At 42.0% G+C, this 26,032-nt stretch overlaps 1 pseudogene; it reads right to left on the bottom strand.

The window, feature by feature from the left end:
• Window positions 1–4,811: 4,811 nt before the first annotated feature.
• Window positions 4,812–25,775, bottom strand: LOC146821957 (uncharacterized; annotated as a pseudogene).
• Window positions 25,776–26,032: the final 257 nt, after the last annotated feature.

Raw genomic sequence — 26,032 nt, 5'->3', positions numbered from 1 at the left:
AGGGAAAGAAGAAGAAGAAGAGGAAGGGGAAACAAACCAAGATGAAAGTAGAAATCAGAAGCGAGGAGGACAATACGAACGCAGGGACATGGAGTCAGGTCAGGTCCCAGTCGGTGCACCAGAAGTATGCAAAAGAGAAGGAAGAGGTAGAGGAACAGAGATGGACAAACACCAAAGTCCAACAGGCAACCCCACAAGAAGCATCACCTCCCAAACCCAGGCCGGAAAAGGTGGAGGAGGACGCAGTGGCGGACACAGCCCTCCAGCAGGGAAGCAGGAAGCAGCTTATGACTAGGAAAGAAGACTTCCTAGCTAGCAAGAAGATCAACAAGGCCGGTACAGAGGAAGACGATGACGTCATTGATCCAGCACGAGACTGGAGAAAAGGGGAAAAAGAAGAAAACAAATATATATATATATATATATATATATCTATCTATATATGTATATATATATATATATATATATATATATATATATATATATATATATATATATATCCCGCTCAACTGCACCTAAGAAGCGCGGCACGCTAAAGGCGGGTGCTTCAAATGCGGAGGTGCCCCGCAATCTCTATTCATGCTCCATGACTCCTTCAGGTTTACAAGAAAGGATCGAGCACTCACGGGTAAGTAGTATGGCAGCTTCGTTTAATTCGGAGGAGTAAACAACATTTTTTTTTTTTTTTTTTTAGTATGGCAGCTTCGTTTAATTCGGAGGAGTAAACAACAGACGCGTTTCGGAGCTAGTCCTTCCTCAGTGTTGTTACTAAGTTCATTACAAGCTACTTCTTATATACATCATTCAAAATTAAACATAGAAGAGGTCGGAGGGGACAGCGGTCCGGGATTTTCGGGCGCCATCTTTGAAGGGTCAAAAATTAATTGTTCAGATACAAAAGTATATGGGTGTATGATTACGGATTAACTGTGAAATTTAACAATTAATGTTTTCCGAAACATATAGACATTTCATCAGATTAAATGCAAAACAAAATTATCACATTGGATATATATCACAGTACAATCTCTTGGTTATAAAGCCGTGGATCGGCAGTCCGCCTATATTAGGCGATTTGTGACCCCGTAAATGGTGCCAACCAAAATTGTCCATTTTGACCATAGTCATGTAATTATCTGTATTTGCCGTGTATCGGCTTGATGCTGACTAATAAATCAAATGGTAGAGGGCAATCAGTTTAAGGAAAGGAGGAAAGGTGCAAGGAAAGAAAAAAGGTAAGGGAAAGTGAAAATTAGGAACAGAAGAAAGATAATGTGACACATATTTCGAGAGTCAATGCTAGACAGCATATTCGAATGAGACACATTGGGTCACAATCAAAATTACAATTGATGATTGGTAGGTCAAGTATTTCTAAGTGGCAATGACTCCTGGAGTATCTACTATCTAGGTCCCTAGATGTACTATCAGCTCTTCTCCTGAGTTCAACCCATATGGGGTCTTAGTTTGGAGATCGATTATATATCTTAACTCCAGTCGTCTTAGTCTTGCTACTCTGTCACCTCCTCTGGCATGTGCCAAGACACAGTCAATCGCAAAAAACTGCAACAGGTCCCTGTCGCTGTTATGTTTTATAGCGAAGTGTCTAGCTACGGGATAGGTGAAGTCTTTTTTTGCTATCGCTCGCATGTGTTCCAGTATTCTGAATTTGACACTGTTCACTGTACTTCCCACATACATGAGTCCGCATGGGCATTTTAGACAATATACCACATATGGTGTTTGGCAGGTCAGAAATTTTGAAATGACTCTTCCTTTTGGTAGGCCCTTAACATTGTAGTGATACACTCTTTTGCTAAAGGCGCAGGCTTTGCACTTCCCACAGGGAAAGAAGCCCTTCATTTCTTTTAAAGTGCCCTGTTTGCGGGGAATGGGGTCTAAATGACTGTGTACCAGGTTATCTTTCAACGATCGAGCTTTTCTGTATGTGATTTGGGGGGTCGGTGAGACATCAGACCCAATAATGGGATCAGTTTTTAGTACATGCCAGTGTTTTCTGAGGATAGACCTCAACCTCAATGTGTCGCTGGAGTAAGTTGTGATAAGCCGAAATTGGCCCTCCATAACTCTTTCAGATTGTTTAGGTTGTAAGATTTGTTCCCTAGGTATTTTTCTGACTCGTTCAAGAGTGTTCTCTAGAAGATTCGTATTATAGCCTCTCATCTCGAATCGTCTGAGACTGCTCTCTGCTGCTAATTCAAAATCGCACTGTCTTGAGCAATTTCGTTTCAATCTCAGGAGCTCGCCGTATGGAATGCTATTTTTTAGTCTTTCAGGATGAGCACTAGAGGCATGGAGGATACTATTCCCTGCTGTAGGTTTGCGATAAAGGTCAGTTGTTAGTTTCCCTGCTTTGACTTCCACCTTCAAATCTAGATAGTTTACTGCCACTAAACTAATCTCCCCTGAAAAGTGTAGATTCACGGTATTCTCATTAAGGTGTTGGATGAAATCATTTGCTTTACCCATGGAACCTCTCCAAATTATAAAAAGGTCATCGATGTATCGATGCCAGGATACTATCTCCTTTGTCCATTCCGAATTTTCCGCGCTCCAGACCACCTGCTCCTCCCACCAGCCTACGAACAGATTCGCATAGCTGGGGGCGAAGCAGGTGCCCATCGCGGTTCCGGAGATCTGTCTAAAATATTCTCCTTGAAAGAGAAAAATATTATTATAAAGACAGAATTCAATGAGTTCCAATAACATTTTGTTATGGGTTGCAAATTTCAAAGCTCTTTTCCTGAGAAAATGTTCAATAGCCTTTAACCCTTGGTCATGGTTAATGCATGTATAAAGACTGGTAATGTCTAATACAATCATACAAAATGACGAGTCCCACTCAATATTTGCAAGTTGGTGAATGAAATCAGTCGTATCTTTTATATAAGATGGCAATCTCAGTACAAATTCGAAGAGAAAGTGATCTAAAAATCTAGACAGATTTTCCGTTAGGCTTCCCATGGACGAAACAATTGGTCTTCCTGGTGGTAGTGTTGCATTCTTATGGATTTTGGGTAGATGGTAAAAAGTGGGCGTGACAGGATTTGTAGTTCTCAAGAACAGATATTCTTCCAAATCCAACATTGTTATATCGTGCCATTTCTTGATGATGGAATGCAGTTTCTTGATGCTCTCTAGGTAGTTTTCCTTAGTAGTTGGTTCATAACATTTAGCATCTTGTAATTGTCGTAGGGCTTCATTTATGTACTGGTCACGAGGTATTAGTACGATGTTGCCCCCTTTATCTGAGGGTTTGATAATCATGGCAGTGTCCTCTTGTAGATTTTTTACAGCTTCTTTCTGTTTTAGAGTCAGATTCTGTTCAGTTTTACAATTTCCTGCTGTCGCTCATAATTTAATTAGGTCTTTGATTACCCCTTCAGAGAAGACATCAATGGCGTCCATCGGCATTTGGGGTAAAAATTGGGAAGGTTGTTTGAGGCCACTCGTTGGTGCTTCCTGTGTCACATTGCTTGCTTCAATCCTTTGCGTTGAGGTCATATATGTCGATGTTTCTTCTAAGGTTCCCTCTTTCCTTAGATTTTCCAAGACTTCCAAGGTGGTTAGGTCGTTTACTGTAAGTAGATCTGTGTCTTTATGTTGAGATTTTAGAAATCTGGCTTCCTGTTTTGTAGGTTTTAACTTGAAAAACTTGTGTAGTTTTAACTTGCGCACTAGTTTAAAGATATCAATCCTAGTTTGCGTGTATTCCAGACGGGTTCGTGGACAGAAAGAGAGTCCTAGTTTCAGAACTGTTTCTTCTGTCGGAGTCAAGACTCTGGAAGTTATATTGATTATTGTTAGTTGGTCAGTTTCTTCTACCATCGGCCTCCCCTTTTGGCTCGTGTTGTACGTGGGGTTTGATTCCTGGTTTTTCCTCTTCCAGCCGCCCCTTCTTGTTTGTTTTCTTTTTCGGGGGGCTTGCTCTTGCCTCCTCTTAACCACGTCTGGCGTATGATGTTGAATTCCAATTGAAAAGGATTAGTATGTTCACCGGAAGAGCCAGCTGTGTCATCCTCAGAGAACTCATTTTCGGTAACATCTGATTCTGAGGTTACCACTTGGACTGTTGTTTCCGGAGGCATAGTTTTCCTTTTTTGAACTGCTTTTCTTGATTGATCGAATTTCTTTGCGAAAGTCAGCACTCTCCCTGAGGCGTAGTCTCTTTCGTCTCGCTGAAACTTCTCTTGTTTACGTTGTTTAATCTTGGTTTCGTAAGCAGAGAGTCTTCTTTTCATTGCTGATCGCAATAGATCTAGTCGATTTTTATCAGTTTCTTTGGTGATTTCCGTTTCCAGTTCCTCAATGTTTTTCAAAGCCTTTTCTCTGTCGCTCCACGCGAACTTTACCAAAAGTTCCAGCGTGCCTTTGCAAAACGCGGCTGTGTGTAAAGCCCATTCCTCAAGGAGAAGTGGGTCGGGATTCTCATAGGAAGGCACCGTGTAAACGCGTAACCCCCTCGGTACTCTCTCCACTTCGATATAGTTCTGCAGGGATGTGGCCTCCCACCACTTACGTATTTCTCTCTCATACAGCCTTTCCAGCTTCGTAAATTGTGATTGTAGCGTATTGGGAATATCCCCTAATTCCGTTGCTGATGTTGTTTGGGTGTCTGGCATTTTCTTTTTAAAAATGCCCGTTGCCGCCTCCCTCCGGTCCGCCTCGTTAAACATCTCCATTATGTTTGCAGTTGTCACAATACTCCTATTTAAAACGAAGCTGCCACTACCTTCCCTTCACCTAGCTTCAATTTCAGATATTCGGCGTCCCAATTGCATATGCAAGGCTTACCTTCGTTCGTCTCGATGGTTCGCCGTGGGTATGCCGGTATTTTCGTCCCGTGGATCGTAGATTCGTTGAATCTTGAAACGGTGCCAGCGCTTGGTAATATCCCGCTCAACTGCACCTAAGAAGCGCGGCACGCTAAAGGCGGGTGCTTCAAATGCGGAGGTGCCCCGCAATCTCTATTCACGCTCCATGACTCCTTCAGGTTTACAAGAAAGGATCGAGCACTCACGGGTAAGTAGTATGGCAGCTTCGTTTAATTCGGAGGAGTAAACAACATTTTTTTTTTTTGTTTTTTTTGTTTTTATGGGTTGAACTCAGGAGAAGAGCTGATAGTACATCTAGGGACCTAGATAGTAGATACTCCAGGAGTCATTGCCACTTAGAAATACTTGACCTACCAATCATCAATTGTAATTTTGATTGTGACCCAATGTGTCTCATTCGAATATGCTGTCTAGCATTGACTTTCGAAATATGTGTCACATTATCTTTCTTCTGTTCCTAATTTTCCCTTTCCCTTACCTTTTTTCTTTCCTTGCACCTTTCCTCCTTTCCTTAAACTGATTGCCCTCTACCATTTGATTTATTAGTCAGCATCAAGCCGATACACGGCAAATACAGATAATTGCATGACTATGGTCAAAATGGACAATTTTGGTTGGCACCATTTACGGGGTCACAAATCGCCTAATATAGGCGGACTGCCGATCCACGGCTTTATAACCAAGAGATTGTACTGTGATATATATCCAATGTGATAATTTTGTTTTGCATTTAAACTGATGAAATGTCTATATGTTTCGGAAAACATTAATTGTTAAATTTCACAGTTAATCCGTAATCATACACCCATATACTTTTGTATCTGAACAATTAATTTTTGACCCTTCAAAGATGGCGCCCGAAAATCCCGGACCGCTGTCCCCTCCGACCTCTTCTATGTTTAATTTTGAATGATGTATATAAGAAGTAGCTTGTAATGAACTTAGTAACAACACTGAGGAAGGACTAGCTCCGAAACACGTCTGTTGTTTACTCCTCCGAATTAAACGAAGCTGCCATACTAAAAAAAAAAAAAAAAAAAAATCCTCTGCTGATGACATATGTGTCTTTATGAAAAAAAATATTTGTAATATATGTATAGCTAAAATTTAATGGAAGAAGACATGGGCAAATAAGTGTCTAAATACAGTATTAGCATCAGCAGAGGATTGCGGTCGCGTGAGTTATAGTTGCCTACAGTAACTATAACGGGGGAATTTCATTGGTTTTCTATCAGTAAAATGTCCAGCTAACTATAACATGTGTGAAACCTATGGTTTTTTCAGTGAATATATATATATATATTATCTACTGGCGGTCGCCAGTAGATAGTTATAGTTAGGACCGTGTTTCCAAAGGAAATCCGCAACATTCTATTTGGAATAACTTTGGCGCCGGTTGACGAATCCTCTCGAAATTTTCAAAATAGGTGGGGCGCTCCGCTCCGCTCCTACCCTGAAAGTCTCGGGGGGATTCGTCAAGCGGGGGCTGAGAAAAAAGGGGGGTCCCAAAACGCGTTTTCCCCATGCATTTTCCCATAGGACCTTTAGTCCGAGCTACAGCCCGAACGGCTGAACAGAATTACTTGAAATTTGGCAGAGAGGTAGTCCTCAGGTCAGAGATTTGCCTTTTGCAGGTCTGGTGTAAATCTGTTCAGTAGGTCCTGAGAAAATAGCATTTAAATCAATATACATATCTGTAAGCGCGCTCCGTGCGCTTACGGTAAGCTTACCGTACGCGTACGGTGCCGTGCGCGAGCTCAATTTTGATTGGTGGTTACATGACTGTAAACATTCGAATCGGTCGAAATCAGAAAGTGTCGGCCGCCATTTTCTGTCTCTCGCACTGAAAAACAAAGGTGGATAACGTGAAAAGGGGGCAACGGAGAGAGTTGCAGACCCCCTAGCGTTTGTCAGGGGGTCCACGAAGGACCAAAAAGTCCGAAAAATACATTAATAATTTTAAAAAAAAATCGCGGAGTGCGCGTACGGCAAAAAAAAACCAAAAAAAAAAAAACGAAATAACAATCACATTTATTAAATAAATTGAAGGACCCGCAAGGGAAAAAAAAAATTGTTACTGTGTAAAAAAAGGCGAGGCGCGCACGGTATGAACTGCGCAACGTGGGCGCTCGGTTGGGCGAAGCGCACCGAGCGCCCACAGCGCGCGCACGGTGCGCAAAGCGCACCGTGCGCGCAGGGTGTGCGCACGGTGAAAAACCAGAAAAAAAAATAAAAAATAAATACATAACTTTGCATTTAAAAAACCGTACAAATTCACTGAAAAAACCATAGGTTTCACACACGTTATATTTAGGAATTAGCATTTAAAAAACCTTGCAAATTCACTTAAAAAACCATAGGTTTCACACATGTTATAGTTAGCTGTACATTTCACTCGTAAAAAACCAATGAAATTCCACGTTATAGTTAGATCAGGTAACTATAACTTGCGCGACCGCAATCCACAATGTGTCATTTCAGATGTCATCATTGATGTGATGAGTGATGTCACTGACCATGTCATGAGTGATGTAATATGTGACGTCATCAGCAGTTTATTGTGGGGCGCAAGTTATAGTTACCTGATCTAACTATAACGTGGAATTTCATTGGTTTTTTTACTAGTGAAATTTACAGCTAACTATAACATGTGTGAAACCTATGGTTTTTTAAGTGAATATATATATATATATATATACAACTATCCTTACTGCGTTGCAGACCCGACGTCACACTAGCTCATTCACACATGGAGTCATTGGTGGGGCCCATAGCACCAGCACTCACACGTCTCCACTCACAAGTCTGCACACAGGAGGGATAATGATTTCGCACTGGACATGTGGGGGGTACCTCATTACCTATAGGGAAGAAAAGTTATTTTACAAAATATACATTAGCATTTACCACCTATAGATTCCTAATCCTAAACATATTGGCACTCCAACCACTTGGTCCATGGAGCAATTAGTTGAATTGGTTGACGGTGATTTAGAACCAGCTAAAACACATTTAAGACTCAGAATCCTTTATTCTCTTCATCGAAAAACCACAAACTTGTAATATCTGCTAATCAAATATTTGTTTATCTAAATATTGTTTGCAATTAATATCAACATTTATGATCAATCAAAGTTCAGAAATATAGTCAATTAATACAGATCGCAGGATATTTATATTTACCTATTCTTGCTATCTGAATTTTTCTCTAATTCATTTGGCTCTGCATAACCGAATTTAGCCGTTAATTGTCCGAATAAAGCAGGCCAAAGCTCAAAGTCCAAAAGTTCTTTGCTCAGCACGTTACAGTCCCAAAGATCTCCAAAGGACCAGAAATTGTGCAAGCATCTGTCATCGCCTGTGGGGTCAAAGAGGGTGTGCAGTCATCGAAACCGCCGGATGCCAGCCCCTCCCTATTCTACTACTCTTTTTATAATAAATTTCGGGATAACATGAAACATTTTTAGGCGACGAAAGACTGTGATTGGCTGATTGAAAAACGTCCAATTTTTATTCTATGAGGTTCTCATGGATTTTGCTGGTTCATTTCCGTAGTTCATGTTGCCCTCATGCAACAATGTTTAAGGTTTTCTTGCATGTCCCAATTGTTCATTTAGACCAGTTTTTACTGACTGAAGTTTGGCAGTCCACCAAGATCCTATCCTTGACCAGGAACACGGTGAACTGAGGTCGCCAGGAAGTTCAGGAGCCATCCGAGTCTGCGCAGCAGGCAGTGCGCTCACGAGACGGTGGCCACTTCTGAACTCGATTTCGGACGGCATTTTTAGGTAGGCCCAAATGTCAACTTAAGCGAAACAAACACAAAAGAATAATTAATAAAAATAAATTATGATTCTAATGTTATACCCTCATCCAAACAGGAACGCAAACATCACATAAGCAACGTAAATCATGCGATATCCTATTACCACATGTACTACTATTAATATGCGTACATATTTTAGTTATAGAGTTATTTTGCCATGCAAATAGCAATCTCCCACGTGTAATTGGTGTATGCAAATGGTTGGTTTGGTTTCACACTGCACTTCGTTAATAAAATTATAATCAGTAGGTTATATAGTTAGTATTTTCATGCAAAATAGAGGAGGTATACAAAATTTTGTTTTACCTGCTCCATCAATCACCCCTTTGGTGATTTTTAACATCACCACACTACTTTAAAATTTTATAAAATGTGTAAATAGAAATGAATTCAGTTCTCTTAATATTTTGTTAGATTACATGACTGTTTCTCCTGTCTCTTCTTCTCTTGTCTTTTTATACATATTCTCTTTCCACTCTTCTAATTCTACCTCTTCAAATTCTCTTTCTTTCTTTTCTTTCTTTCTCTTTTCTTTACAGTTTCTCTTTTTATTTTATTTCGTAATTTCCTTCTGTTGCTACATAGACATCCTAATCTCAGAATTAATACTAGAATAATCACACGTTACTGGAAATAATATCTTACCAATAAAGGTACTACCTAGTTTTAGTAAAAAGTCTTTAATAGAAGAAAACTTTTTTCCAATCTTTTCCCAAATACCTTTAACCTCCAGTGAAACAATCTCCTCATGGAAATCAGTTATATTCTTTATGTACGTCTTGAAGTCTTGACTTTCGTCAGGAATGTAAGTACAACAATGTTGAACTTTCAGCATTCCACAGACTCCACCCTCTTTTGCCAATATTATATCAAGGGCAAGTCAATTTTGCATTACCATAGCTCTCATGGCAACCATTTCGGTATTTACCAATAAAAATCCCCCAGCAGTGCTTGTTGACAAGCGATCCACTACTGTTGATAATTTTCTAATTTTATGTGCATTCAGAGATATTCCAACTGCTGGTATCAACGCTCCAAAAATATCTCCTACAATTTCTGACCAAGATTCTCTTTTCCTACGTGTTAGTTGTCTACCTATCTCATGTGCACCATCTTTTCCTCTTCCCACATGAAATATCTTTGGGAAAACCAGGCCTAGATAACATGTGCCATACCAATGGTCAGGTAATCGATAATAAGCTTTGTTCCCGCAGTTAAAATATAATCCAGGAAAAACCGGATCATTTCCACCTTTAAATCCCCATCCACCCATGATTCTATAAGTATCAAGGAAATCACTTGTGCCTACAGAATAGTTATCATGTGCAGTTTGATTTCTTCTAATACACAACTTCCCTTTCTGAGTCCAATCTAGAGCCATTGTTGGACTAGCTTCTCCTTTCAAATGTTTTTCTCTTTCAACATCCCAAACTGTCTTTTCTTCTTTTCCCTCAGGTACCTTCTTTTGCATTTTTAATCTCGTTTCTTCTACCATATCTAAGAAAGTCTTCACCTCTCTTTTCAGACTACAAGTTAGATTATTTCTAAATATTGACTCTAATGTTAATTCTTTAGTTTCTAAGAAAAATTCACCTAACACTTTAGCAGGTTTTACTTTATTCAGTTTGTTGACTACAGGTACTTGTGAAAATATGTTATCTACATCTGAAAAATAATATTCTAGTCTCCCTATTTTGTAAAACAAACTCGCTAATACACTACATGTTATTCCATATGTCACTGAGAGGTGATGGTATGTCACTCTCTCAGACACTGATGCAGGCAACTGCATGCAGACATAATAATCCCTCACATCCATCGTCTTCACATATTCGTACAATAATTTAAAAAAAACATTGTTAGAAAAGTCAGTTATGAACCTATCTTTATGTAAATAATTTATATCTATTTTAGTCGGATAAATCTTTTGAATCTTTTCTACATTAGTCTTATTCTCACTATGACCTTCTATTGTTTCTAATGTAACCTTATATGAGACCATTAAAGCTAATGCACTTCACAGAAGCATTAGTAATCCTGTACAACAACAACACATTTTGCACCATCTTCTAAGGAACACACATTTAGATTTTCTACTTTCTGTGTTTGCCATTTCGGAAAATGATCAGTGTCTTTTGAAGATAACTCTCAGGATTTCCGATTCTTCGTCTTCCTCAACCACTTCTAGTCACCTCTAGATCTCCTTGGCTGTCTGCCTCTTCTCGTACTTCAGGAAGGTCCACATACGACCATTCTGATGACTTATACTTCTGGTTAGGTTTTCTCATTCTCTTGTTTTCTTCTGATGGTGTCCGTTCAATGTCTTTTGATTTTTCTTGGCTAGGCACCTCATTCACTTGTTCAGCTCTAGATGAATTTATTCGTGTCAATCTGTATCTCAATCTCTTTATCTTGTTTGGCCAAATTTCATCCTTTGCTGGTCTTTTTAACTTACTTCCCTTTTCATTTCTCTCAGTTCTCCATGCTCTTTTCCTCAGGACTCGACCTTCTGGTATTTCTTCGTCACTGTCCTCCGATTCAGTTCCAACTTGACTCTTACTTTCAGTAATTCTTCTTTCCACCACTTTCTTTTTCTTATCTACTTTTGTCCCTCCTCGTGGTTCTTTCACACAATCTTCCTGCTGACTAGCTGTCCCTTCTTCTACCTGGATGTATGGTTTCCCTACATCTCCTCGGGGGTCTTCCGTGACAATCTTTCCCTAACTCTCTGTATCTGGTACCTTACCATCTATTTCTATTATTTCAGATGGAATTTCTCTTGAATTTTCATTCGGAACTTCTTTATCAAGAATTTCTTTGACAGTCTCTTCACTGTTTTTATTTTCACTCTTATGTGCTTGTACTGGTTCAGTGTCTGATTCTGAGCTGGTGTCAGAAATCTGCAATTTTCGTCTTAATGGAAGATTCTCTGGTACGATAACTGGACTTGGTTCTGACTCCTCCCTTTCAGGTGTTTGTCTTGTTCTTATTTCTTCAGTATCTGATTCAGAACTTGTATCTGATTCTTCAAAGTATTCTTCTTCCTTGTTATCCACTGGATTTGGAATTCGCAAGGTGTGACTAGCATGAATCCAGTTCTTCACTCCTGCACATTTTACAGCTGTCGTCGTGGTCAGGATCACCTGACGTGGTTTACCCCACCGTGGGACCAAACAGTTTCGTCTTCTATGCACTTTTATTCTCACCCAGTCACCTGGGCTCAGATCATGAGCTGGCTTCTTTTCAAGAGTGGTGGCATCTGATCCAACCTGATGAAACACAGAATCAACGGAATCAGCCAACCCCTTGCAATAATCCAACACCAAGGTGCCGATTACGATCCTGAAAAAACCGGGTACGAACCGTCGGTCGGAGCGTTTTCTCCGTCCAACTCGTACCCGGTTGTAAAACTTGGAAGTATGATTCGCACGGAAACACCATTTCCGTACGAATCGTAAAAAACACCGACCGATGAAAATATACATACGAATGTGATCTGGGAATGCTGCGACGTGAGGTCGGGACGCTTACAGGCAGCGTTTCACGACCCAGGAAGTACGATTCGAACCGACAGCAGTCCGGACGGCAATATTTTCACGGCACCCAAAAAGTGCCGGAAAAGCGAAGTACGGCGAGAAACGACCAGATTAGGGGGCTCGGTACGCGCCGTACCCCCCCCAGCCCCCGTATGTACGCGCCAACCCCCCCCCAGCCCCCGTATGTACGCGCCGACCCCCCCAGCCGCCGTATGTACGCGCCGACCCCCCCAGCCCCCGTATGTATGCGCCGACCCCCCCCAGCCCCCGTATGTACGCGGCGAACCCCCGTGTATGTACACCCGTGTACGTGTCATACCCCCCCGGGAATGTACACCCGTATACGTGTCGTACCCCCCGTGTATGTACACCCGTGTACGTTCGAGTCGTACCCCCCCGTGTATGTACACCCGTGTACGTTCGAGTCGTACCCCCCCGTGTATGTACACCCGTGTACGTTCGAGTCGTACCCCCCGTGTATGTACACCGGTGTACGTGTCGTACCCCCCGTGTATGTACACCCGTGTACATTCGAGTCATACCCCCACCCGTGTATGTACGGTGCGTACCCCCAGTGCTACGCGCTGGGGGTACGCACCGTACATACACGGGGGGTTACGACACGTACACGGGTGTACATACACGGGGGAGTTCGCCGCGTACATACGGAGGCTGGGGGGGTCGGCGCGTACATACGGGGGCTGGGGGGGTCGGCGCGTACATACGGGGGCTGGGGGGGTCAGCGCGTACATACGGGGGCTGGGGGGGGTCGGCGCGTATGTGAGCACATGTCTCCATGGTTGCTATGGGAGTTCGGTGCGGACGGTGTTTTTTCCATACGGTTGTGACTTCGGACGCACGGGATGGATCGTACTTGCGCGGTCGGACTTCACTTTTCACGTTTGTACGGTAAATCGTCCGGGGAAGTGTCGGACACTTTTTTCGACCCGAGGACGTGTGGGGAATAATTCCCAATGCAATTCGTATGGACTTTTTCCCATGCGAATCGTACTTGGCAGTTTGTACGGCACTTGTACGATTCGTACGGTAAAAAGACCGGATACGAGTCGTACGGGGAATTTTTTTACAGGATCGTAATCGGCACCCAAGTCATCAGATATAGGTAATAACTTGTTGACTGGTATGAAAACATGTCGCATTGCTCTCCCCATCACTATTTCGTGAGGGCTCAAGCCTGTATTCCTATCTGGAATAGATCTTATAGTCATGAGTACCAGAGGCAAGCCATCAGGCCATTTCAAACCTGTGGCTAAACACATTTTTCCTAGGCTGTTTTTAATGGTGCCATTTACCTGTTCCACCACACCAGAAGCCTCTGGGCGATAGGCACAATGTAGTTTTGTTGTACATTCAATGCTTCACAAATTAGTTTCATGATTTCATTATGGAAATGTTTTCTTCTATCTGACTCGATGGTGACTGGAAAACCAAACCTAGGAATGAACTCTCTCAATAACAGATTGGCTACTGTAATTCCATCACTCCTTCTTGTTGGGTAGACTTCCACCCATCGAGAGAACAGACAAACCATCACTAGAACATACCTCAATCTGTTGCAGGGGGGCATTTCAATGAAGTCGATCTGCATTCTTGTGAAAGGCCCTCCTTCTTGTCCTATAGTTCCCAGACTTACCACTGTTTTTCTTCCAGGATTGAATTGCTAGCATATAAGGCATCTTTGACAAAGGCTTTCAGCTACAAATCTAAATTTTGCATTATACCATGTCTGTTTGAAAAGTCTCATCATAGCATCTCTTCCAACATGTGCTTGTCCATGATACATCCGTGCCAAGGTAGAAACCATGCTATCAGGCATAACTGGTCTTCCATCCCGATAAACCCACACATGATCTGTTTCCCGTGGTGCACATCCTGCTTTTACCCACTGTCTCATTTCCTCATCTGCTGCTTCTTCCTGCAACTGCCTCACTTCTTCCCATGTATTCACAGTGTTAGTAAACAACAAGGGACATGAATTCATTTCTTTTTCTCTCCCACGATTGACTGAGTTCTGATTTCGTGCACAATACTGAGACATGTTGTTAGCAAACCGGTTGCCAGCTGAAATATAATCAGCGGACTTGGCATGCGCAGCACATTTCACCACTGCTAACTGCTTAGGCAGCTGTATCGCCTCAAGCAATTTTCCAACCACTTCAGCATTCCTTATAGGAGTTCCACTCGATGTCAAAAACCCTCTTTGGGACCAAATTTGCCCAACGTCATGCACTACACCGAAGCCGTATTGACTATCGGTTATCACAGTCACTCTCACATTCTTTCCCAACTTGCATGCTCTTGTTAATGCAAAAAGTTCAGCAACCTGGGCTGATTTTACTCCTTTCAGACAAGAGGCTTCCAGTACAGCTGCTACTGTACATACTGCATACGCTGCACTCAGAATTCCCTCATCTGTTCTCAAGCATGATCCATCCACGAACATCACATAGTCACTTTCTGTCAAAGGTACATCTTTTATATCAGGACGTGGTTTGGTACAGAAATCAAGCACTTCCAAACAGTCATGATCCACATCATCTCTGACTTCCACATTCTCAGCATCAGGTAGCAATGTTGAAGGATTCACATTCAGACATCTCACAAGGCTCACATTTGTTGCACTTAAGATGACTTTCTCGTATTTAGTCAGATGACTATGCGTCATGAACTGAGTGCGGCTCCTTGTTAAAAGGATTGCCACATCATGAGGTACAAACACTCTCACAGGATATCCCATCACAATTCCTTCACTCTGTTCCAGACTCTTACAAGTAGCTGCTACAGCTTTCACTCAACCAGGCAATGCTACAGCTACAGGGTCTAATATAGCTGAAAAATATGCAACTGGTCTCCTCAATTTTCCGTGTTTCTGTATTAACACAGAAAGTGCACATCCATTTATTTCGCTGTAATAGAGCTCAAATTCTTTTTCATAGTCAGGCATGCCAAGAGCTGGTGCTTCACACACCCATCTCTCAATTGTTTAAAAGCCTTCAACTCTTCTTTATTTAATTCAATGGGATCTTTTACATCACTCCTTGTCAAGCGTACCAAAGGTTTTGCAATCAGGGAAAAATTACTAATCCACTGACGACAATATCCAACCATTCCAAGAAACATTCTCACTTCTCTTTGAGTCACTGGGGCTCTCATTCCTTTTGTTATCTTGATTCTATCTGCAGTTACTTTTCTTAATCCTTTTTCAATTTTGTGGTCTAAATATTGTACTTCTTTCTGACAGAATTGCAATTTCGATGGGGATACTTTAAGTCCTCCACATGCCAAATGATTCAACAATGCAATTGTATCCACTACACAAGCATCTCGAGTTCTCGATGCCACAAGTAGGTCATCGATATATTGGACCAGTACCGAACTTTCAGGCATTTTTAAATCTTCTAAAGACTTTTTCAAAATCTGATTAAATATTGAGGGACTCTCTGTATACCCCTGTGGGATTCGGCACCATGCCAAAATACGTTTGCCAAACCGGAACACAAAAATCTGTTGGCTGTCAGGGTGCAATGGAATGGAAAAGAAAGAATGACACATCTCAATCACTGTATACCATTCTGCATCATGAGGAATCTGATATAAAATCACAGATGGATTTGGTACAATGGGACAACATGATACAACGATTTTATTTATTTTTCTCAGGTCTTGTACTATTCTAAAAGTTCCATTAGGCTTTTTCAGACCCATAATTGGTGAATTACATGGACTGCTCATTATTTCCCTCAAAATACCTTGTTCAATCATTTTTTCTATTATAGGAGTGACTCCTGCAATTATCTCAGGTGTCAATTTGTACTGTGGAATATTTGGGTAACTTACTCCTTCCTTTACAGCAACTTTTACGGGATCTACATTTTTCATTAATCCCACATCTTCTCCTGTGAAATCCCATACCTCCGTCTTTATTGTCTTTTTCAATACTTAAGGCAATTCCTCTTTTTTCAATTTTGTGGTCTAAATATTGTACTTCTTTCTGACAGAATTGCAATTTCGATGGGGATACTTTAAGTCCTCCACATGCCAAATGATTCAATGGAATGGAAAAGAAAGCATGACACAAATCAATCACTGTATACCATTCTGCATCATGAGGAATCTGATATAAAATCACAGTTGGATTTGGTACAATGGGACAACATGATACAACGATTTTATTTATTTTTCTCAGGTCTTGTACTATTCTAAAAGTTCCATTAGGCTTTTTCAGACCCATAATTGGTGAATTACATGGACTGCTCATTATTTCCCTCAAAATACCTTGTTCAATCATTTTCTCTATTATAGGAGTGACTCCTGCAATTATCTCAGGTGTCAATTTGTACTGTGGAATATTTGGGTAACTTACTCCTTCCTTTACAGCAACTTTTACGGGATCTACATTTTTCATTAATCCCACATCTTCTCCTGTGAAATCCCATACCTCCGTCTTTATTGTCTTTTTCAATACTTAAGGCAATTCCTCGGGGTCAAATACAGCAAATGCCTCGGTAATCTCAGATTCCATATTAGCTATAGTAATTTTATACAGTACGTCATCATCAGTCTCAAAAGCTATACCATCCGTAGTACAGAATATTGTGCAGTTCATTTTGCAAAGCAAATCTCTCCCTAACAAATTTACAGGGCTTGTATCGCACACGACAAAACGGTGCATTTCAGAAAATTTCCCTATGTTAACTTTAACTGGTTCAGTGAGATACGTTTTTATCTGTCTGTTGGATACTCCAACTACTTTAATCGTTTCATCCAAAAGTGGAAGATTTTTTACATCAGCTGACCTAACAGTTGAACGAGTAGCACCAGTATCTACTAGGAAAGTAATGTTTTCGTCATTTACCTTTCCATCCACAAAATGGCCTGTCTGGTCTACTTCTAGAGTCGCGCCAAGTACGCACTCTTCTTCCTCCCCTCAGCACCGTCAATAGCTTTCTTCTGACTCACTCTCATCCCGTTGTAGCCAATACTGCGAAACAGCACTAGCGCGTGGCAGCTTAGTTACCTGTTCTTCGTTGTAGAATCCTGTCTCATTACTGTATTTCTGAGGATTTACGCCCTGTGGAAAAGGCGGTTTGGCGCCTGACTCTGTTGGGCAACAACCTGCTGCTGTCACTGCGGTTGACAACTCACCTCATTCTGCACCTGTGGATTCAATAATGCATTATCACCATTAGCACTTCGGGGAAATTTACACTCGGTTCTCCAATGCCCTATTCTTCCGCAATTATGACATGGCCATTTATTTTTGGCTTCATCTAAACTAATCTGTCCTTTCCCTTTCCCAATGTTAGGTTTTTGTCTCATGCCCGCACCATTTGCCTGTTCAATCAATTGAGCTTCCTGTCTCTCTGCCACTTTTACTTGAGCCCACGTGGCTTTTTCTTTTAATTTACGCTGCTTTGCTTCAATCTCATCACTAAAATATTTTGCATGTCTCAGTACTTCATCTATCTTTTTATTTTGCCAATCTACTATATGCTGTTTAATCATTTCACTTACTTCAGGTCGCAACCCATACACAAATCAATATACAAAATGACTCAAACCCTTCTCACTCAAATTTTCATCACCACTGTATTGCTTAAAAGCGAGTATCAACCTCTCGTAATATGTGTGTACAGATTCCTTCACTTCTTGATGAGTTCTATCAATTTTTACCCAATCAGTTTCGTTAGTAGGTACTTTATTTTTCAGAAAGGTAACTACTTGTTCATATTTTCTCATTACTTCTGGATCAGGGGCACCTGTTTTTGGATCTCTAGGGTATTCTTGAGTAGGTCAACCTATTGTAATTTTACATTCTGCCCATAGGTCTGCGGGTACAATTATGTCAAATAAACTATTCAAATCAATCCATAGTACTTTTGATAATTTTACAAACCTGTCTACCTGCCTATACCATTCAACCGGCTTCTCGCGTAAGCGAGGAAAGTCATTGGTGAATGATAAAATATCCTGTCTGGTCCAGGGGATATGTACATAGCCTCCGCCTGGAATCTCCCTCATGAGACATTCAGTCACTACCTTTTATTTTTCTCTTACAGGATAAGCTGCAAACGTTTTGTCTGTTGCATCGTCTCGTTTTCGAAACCATCTACTTTTCCATTTGTCTACATCGCCCCATTTTCTCAGTAAAATAATTAAGTCTTTAATCTGAGTTGTTCATCCTGTAGTATTCAAATTTTCAAAATCTTTTTCAGAAAAGTCTACTCTACGGTTTTTGTAATGACTTTACCTTTTCAAAGTCAATACCCATTTCACTTGCTACTTCTTCTAATCCTTTATGTAAATTTCTTGCTCTCCACGTTATACTTTTGCATAGAAACATTAATTCTTCATCTTGATATGCTTTTAATTTTTCGGTTGGAATAGTTCCTACTATTAATTCTTCCAAAACTATTTTCAATTTAGACACATCTAGAGGTCGAGGCTCAGTATCTTTTTGCTGTAAACTCCTTAACCATTCACTTAATTCATCAGAAGTAGGACCTACAGGAATCATTTCATTTCGTGTTTGTTCTAAGCTTTTTGGTGACCCTGGTACTGATTCTGTCGTCATTATTACTTTATTTGCTAGACTCTGATTTATTGTCAAATGTTTAGGAGTACTTTGTTCAGAAATTCCTACCGCTTGTCCCCATGAATTTTCTCTTGAACCTCTTCTTTGTATTTCATTTTCTCTATTACTGTTATAAGGAATCGTCAGATAATGCTCACTATCCTTTTGTTTATCAAACATTGGCATTACAGGTCCTATTGTTACAGGAACAGTTACAGCTTCCATGTTTTTAGTCAATTCCCTGATCTTTTCAGTTAACCCCAAAGTAGTTCTAGCTAATTCAGCTGAATTTTCATTTGCCATTTTACTAGGTTGTGTATTTTCTGTTTCTCTAAAGGGATTATTTCTTCCTACCTCATGTGGTATTGATTCAAATTTTATATTCTGGGGTGATTCTTTTACTGGGGCACTTGGTGTCAATAATGTGGAATTTGGTTGATATGGGGGTGGATTTTTATAAAACATGTCCTCAAGAACATCATCCTCCGACTCATGCACACCATACTTATAACCTTCTGATCCTGTATTATATCTCTTTCCTGTACATTTTCTACTAGTAGTCTCTTCAGCACTTCTCATAGGGAACATACCATCAGTCATATTTGCACTTCGCCATCTCCTCATTCTATCATCATGATTCTCTTGTCCACACGGCCTACCAAACATATATTTGTACCTTACGCCACTCCGCTGTCGTTCTCTGTCATACATCTCATCTTCCCATTCTGTCAATTCTTCAAACTGTGTAGGTCTAGGTCTCGGTTCTAGTTTCATCATTCTCTCTCTCAAATTCCCCAATACCGCTAAATTGAATGAACCATGTTCCGGAAATGCTAAGACTCCATCATCTTTTGTATACTTTGCCCAATTGTCTAACGAAATACATGTATGATAGCCATATTTCGCAACCATAAAGGATGCAGGTGATTTCGGTGGAGGAAGCAACTGTCCCTCTCTAGACACAATCGGTTTGTTCTTTTTAAATAAGTTCTTGATCTTTCCAAACCCTGACTTTTTCTCTTTCTCTGGTGGATCGTAATACATCATTTTCTCTTTTCAGTATCGCTAGATTTCTCCTACGACTATTCTGTTTGCCTTATCCAATCGTAGCACGACTCACACTAACGCACCAATCCGGAGCGTCTATGTCACTTTTGCAATTCTCCAATCCCAGTGCGACTCTCACTAATGCACCAATCCGGGGCATCTACGTCATCCTGTAATTCTCCACTCCTAGCGTGGCGCACACTAACGCCCCAATCCGGAGCGTCTACGTTTCTTACTAACTGACCAATCCCAGCGCGGTCTTTTCTGATGTCAGCTTTTCTCGCTACTCCTGCTTCTGCTGACCCCTCCTTTACAAAATGTATCGGCAAACTTTCTTACATTCACTTTTACTCAAATTCTGTTAGTAACGACATAAATACGCCACCATTATCTGTTTCGCTAACAAAAGGATAGTCTTGACCTTTTTCACAAGAATTCCGTCTTTCGCGAGAGCAGCGCGTCAATCTGCCCTACTACGGAATCATTACATCCGTCGATAAAGTAGCACGTCCCTCTACCTTACCCTTCTAGCAAGCATTAACTAACCGTTTCTCTGGAAATAAGATACCTGTTGGAGAAGCTCTGCTCCTGAGAAATAAAACCAGAGTTTCACAATTAAGTCGAATGCTATTTCATTTACACACTTTCATACGGAAAATGTAGTTCATTCACACAGAATCCTGTCTTTCCCGAGAGCAGCGCCTCAATCTGCCCTACTACAGAATAAATACACCCGTTAATAAAGTAGCATCTATTTTACCCTTCTATCAAGCTTAGGGAACACCTATTACCTTTCCAGTGATAAACGTAATCAAAGTTCATGTCGACTGCTGTTAATTAAGACCAAAATTTCTCAGGTGGCCTTCGCTACCCATACACCTCTTTCACACAGAAATGTCCCTAACGATAACACATGACGATGTTACCAAATCAACCCAGACAATACGTCGTGCAACTTCAATCGTCACACGTTTTCCCCGTGTACCTACAGGGCACTATAATTCCATCTTTCCCGAGAGCAGCGCTTACCTCTGCCCTACTACGGAATCATTACATTTGCCACAAGGCATCCGACTTCCTACATCCCAGAAGTCTTCAAAACAACATAGAATGCAACGCGACTCAACATAGAGTGTTAATACATAAACCAATACTAATCCAAACATCCACATTCAATAATCAATATTAAAAAAATAAGGAATCAATAAGCAGTGATCAAATCTATAAGCAATAATCACCAAACCAATGCAATAAAACCATCACTCTGCTTCCAGAAAAACTGATCCAGCGCGAGACCGGAGAAAAAGGGAAAAAAGAAAACAAATATATAATAATAATAGGTCTGTGAGCAAGGGCGGATGCCCGAAACGCGTCAGATTGGTGAAACTCGGCTGATAATAAATTAACAACATTTTTGCCTTACCTGGATTTGCGTGGTTTCCATTCTTCGTTTCTACGGATTTTTTGGAGATTACAAATGTGTGATATATATATAAAAGTCAATAAATACCTTTGCTGAATATATATCTTGAGTGCAACTGGTTCTTGCGTTGTGTGCAGCGTAAGCTCTTTACATATATATATATATATATATATATATATATATATATATATATATATATATATACAACTATCCTTCCTGCGTCGCAGACCCGACGTCACACTAGCTCATTCACACATGCAGTCATTGGTGGGGCCCATAACACCAACACTCACACGTCTCCACTCACGAGTCTGCACACAGGAGGGATAATGATTTCGCGCTGGACATGTGGGGGGGTACCTTATTACCTATAGGGAAGAAAAGTTATTTTACAAAATATACATTAGCATTCACCACCTATAGATTCCTAATCCTAAACATCAAGGCACTCCACCCACTTGGTCGATGGACCAATTAGTTGGATTGGTTGATGGTGATTTAGAACCAGCTAAAACACATTTAAGACTCAGAATCCTTTATTCTCTTCATCGAAGAACCACTAACTCGTAATTTCTGTTAATCAAATATTTGTTTATCTAAATATTGTTTGCAATTAATTTCAACATTTATGATCAATCAAAGTTCAGAAATGTAGTCAATTAATACAGATCGCAGGACATTTATATTTACCTATTCTTGCTATCTGGATTTTTCTCTAATTCATTTGGCTCTGCATGACCGAATTTAGCCGTTAATTGTCCGAATAAAGCAGGCCAAAGCACAAAGTCCAAAAGTTCTTTGCTCAGCACATTACAGTCCCAAAGATCCCCAAAGGATCAGAATTCGTGGAAGCATCTGTCATCGCCTCTGGGGTCAAAGAGGGTGTGCAGTCATCGAAACCGCCGAATGCCAGCCCCTCCCTATTCTACTACACTTTTTATAATACATTTCGGGGATAACATGAAACATTTTTAGGCGACGAAAGGCTGTGATTGGCTGATTGAAAAACGTCCGATTTTTTTTCTATGAGGTTCTCACGGATTTTGCTGGTTCATTTCCGTAGTTCATGTTGCCCTTATGCAACAATGTTTAAGGTTTGCTTGCATGTCCCAATTGTTCATTTAGACCAGTTTTTACTGACTGAAGTTTGGCAGTCCACCAAGATCCTATCCTTGACCAGGAACTGAGGTCGTCAGGAAGTTCACGGAGCCATCCGAGTCTGCACAGTAGGCATTGCACTCACAAGACGGTGGCCACTTCTGAACTCGATTTCGGACGCCATTTTTAGGTAGGTCCAAATGTCAACTTAAGCGAAACGAACACAAAAGAATAATTAATACAAAGAAATTATGATTCTAATGTTATACCCTCACTAATCCCTTTATGTATTAGTATTTTCCTAGCATATAGCGACATTTAAAGCGATATTACTCACCTTTAGTATCCAAACAGGAACGCAAACATCACATAAGCAATGTAAATCATGCGATATCCTATTACCACATGTACTACTATTAATATGCGTACATATTTTAGTTATTAGAGTTATTTTGCCATGCAAATAGCAATCTCCCACGTGTAATTGGTGTATGCAAATGGTTGGTTTAGTTTCACACTGCACTTCGTTAATAAAATTATAATCAGTAGGTTATTTAGTTATTATTTTCATGCAAAATAGAGGAGGTATACAAAATTTTGTTTTACCTGCTCCATCATCATCATCGTAGAAGAGAACAACGAAGAGATGGAGGATGAAGGAGAGGACCAGGAGGGGGATTCATCCAGTCTGTGCTCCAAGACCTCCACCAGCAAATAACAATGATGGGAACCACTGGAGACACAGGAGAGGCAGCGCAGTGATTCCCAGAGGTGGGAACAGAGGTGCTCATCGGTGGCCCCGAAGGCAGCACAGGAGAGGGAGAGCAGGACCAGCAGGCAGCTTAGCACCCCAGGTAGAGCAGCCCAGGGCCTTCAACTCCAATAGTGGTTTTGTACCAGACACTGTGTGAGCTTTTGGTCACCCGGATAATCCCGCCCTCCCTCTTATGAGCACGCTAGAGTCACTTTTGGAGTCATATGCTCCATTATTATTTTGGAACATACAGCCTTAGGTCCTGGGTAGGTCTTTCAGTCTCAAAACAGGGGCGAAAACAAAAGAAAAATCTCCAACTCTGGAATGGGGAAAACACCAGATTTCTAAGTCCAGAGGCTGCTGTCTTCGGGATCAGAGTTCTGTTCCGGGCTTGCTTTACTCCTCCGCAGCGTACCAGAAAGGAAGGAACAAAGAAAATAGTCAGGATACCTGTTCTGGTATGAGAAGAGGGGGGGGGGGAGTGCTCCCGTCAACTGTGCCTTTTCTTTGTGTTGTGCCTAGTGCATGAGGGGGTTCAGTGCTTTTACGCCGAGTGACCCATAACCCCCGCCCACCAACCCTTAAAAGAAAGAAAACATGCTCTGGGCACTTGCCTGGACCCACGGAGCACTGGACTCTATGGCGTTGCTCCACGAGCGGTCTCCTCTCTGTTGGTCCTCGTCTGGCAGGTGATTCTCTTCGGTCGTCTCTCCCTCTATCTGGTTTCACGCTGGGGCTTCGGTCGTCTCTCCCTCTTCCTGGAAGTCCACCTCCTCACCACCGTCTCCGCTCCCTGGTGTCTTCATGAGGGCCTCAGTCCCTCCCATCTGTTCCTCGATAGGCCAACCGGGGGGGGGTCCTGCCGGGGCTGCTAAAGCGCTCATGCTATTTCCGGGTTGGAACATGGCGGCCGCCATGTTGGATTTGTCGGCTCAGTTATCCTGCGCATGGGGGAAATCACCACACTCTGACAGCTAGCGCTGAGACAATGGTTGTATCATTGTTCACCCTAAACTTCAGAAGTATGAAGGACCAGATCAGGCGGGTCGGTACATTGCGCTTCCTGGCCCGCCAGAACCAAGAAATCTGTTTTCTGCAGGAATGCGGGATTCCGTACGCCCAGTCATACAGCCAGCTCGAACGGCAGTGGACGCACAGGCCATTGTTTTGGTCCGGAGGAAAACAATTGCAAATTGTCTGGAGTCACCATTCTGATCAAGGGGAGGCATTTTACCATGGACAAGGCCACCGAGCAGGTCAACGGCAGAGTGCTGGTCGTGGACGGCTCATGGGCTGGTGAGCCCGTTAGGCTCATCAATGTCTACGCCCCCCAAAGAAGAATGAGCAGCTCAAGATGTTCAGGGTGCTCAGGATGCATCTTGTGACCTCCAGGACCATCCTGATTTAGTGGTGATTTATACTGCACAGTAGACTTGAATGGACTAACTGGGTCAGACTCTGTGGGGATGGATGTGACGTCTAGGCTGTTGGTGGAGAGGATAGGTGAGGCGTCCCTCTGGAATGTCATCAGAAGCATGGGGTTGAACACCAGGAATTTTTCTTAGGAGTTGGCCAGACAGATCTGTGCGTTCACCGATGGACTTCCTATTCACCTCCCACCGGTGAAGCCTGGGTAAAGCTCCATAGTCGCTGTCCACTTCTCTGACCAGAGAGTAGTTAGATTCGAGGGGATACTTACAGGGAAGTTCCCCGCTTGCCCAGGATCATGGAAGCTGAACTTGTTTCTGGAAAATGAGGAGTTAGTGGCAAACCTCAGAGTCGTGTATGTAGAGTGGAGGGAGATGAAGGACCTCTTTCACTCCACCAGTGTGTGTTGGGAATGGGTGAAGGACAGCTTGCAAAGCTTTTTTCCAGGATGCAAGCAGAGCTGCTGCATGGGAAAATAAGAGGTCGTTCAGAAAGCTGCAGAGCAAGCTGCAGCAACTGTACGAACTCGAGCTCGGGGGATGGGACGCGATTGACGAACTGGAGGAAACCCGAAAAGGGCTCACTGAGCACTTTAGGTTGGAATCCAAGAAATTCATCTTCCGGATTAGAACCGAAAAACTTGAGTAGGACGAGAAATGCAACTCGTTCTTCTTGTGGAACCTGATTGGGCTGCACTTGCTGGACTGCTACAAGGAAATGGTAGGCACTGACAACATGCCGCAATCCCTGTGTGAGGGCATGGTAACACTTTTGTACAAGCAAAAGAGAGAGAGAGAAGACCTCAAGAACTGGAGGCCCATCTCACTCCTTAATGTGGACTACAAAATTCTCAGAAAGGTTATGACCAACCGCCTAAAGAAAGTGATAGCGAAGATAGTTCAACCTGCCCAGTCCATTGGGATACCGGGTCGGCAAATCGCAGACAGTCTGGCCATGGTCCGGGACACGATTGAGTAAATCAAGAGCCCGAAGGTTCTGATGACCTTGGTCAGTCTGGATCAGGAAAAGGCGTTCTACCGCGTTTCCCCATGAGTTCATGGACGGACACTCAGAGCACTGCAACATGGTGACCACAAAGTATAGCGATATCTCTAGCACGGTGTTGGTTAATGGCTGTAAAACCGACTCCTTCCCCGTCCTGTCAAGTGTTAGGCAGGGCTGTCCGCCCTCCCCTCTTCTGTTCATCTCCATGATAGAGCTCCTTGCCGAACGCATTAGACAGAACAGAAACATCAGAGGAGTGACAGTGCCAGGAAGCAACGGAAAGGACAAAGAAAGTGCTCCCTCTACAGGACGTCTCGGTCTTCTGTGCGGATGGACAATCTGAAAGAGCTGAAGAGGACTTGTATCGAGTTTGGAAAGGCGTCAGGAGCGAAGATAAACAGCGCCAAGTCGAAACCCTACAGGGCCGGCTTTAGTGCTGGTGGCGCCCTGTGCAACAATGTTTG

Source organism: Triturus cristatus, chromosome 6 (genome assembly GCF_964204655.1).
Source record: "Triturus cristatus chromosome 6, aTriCri1.1, whole genome shotgun sequence".
Classification (NCBI taxonomy): Eukaryota; Metazoa; Chordata; class Amphibia; order Caudata; family Salamandridae; genus Triturus; species Triturus cristatus.
The sequence above is the reverse complement of the archived record's forward strand: the minus strand, read 5'-3'. Positions and strand labels throughout refer to the sequence as shown.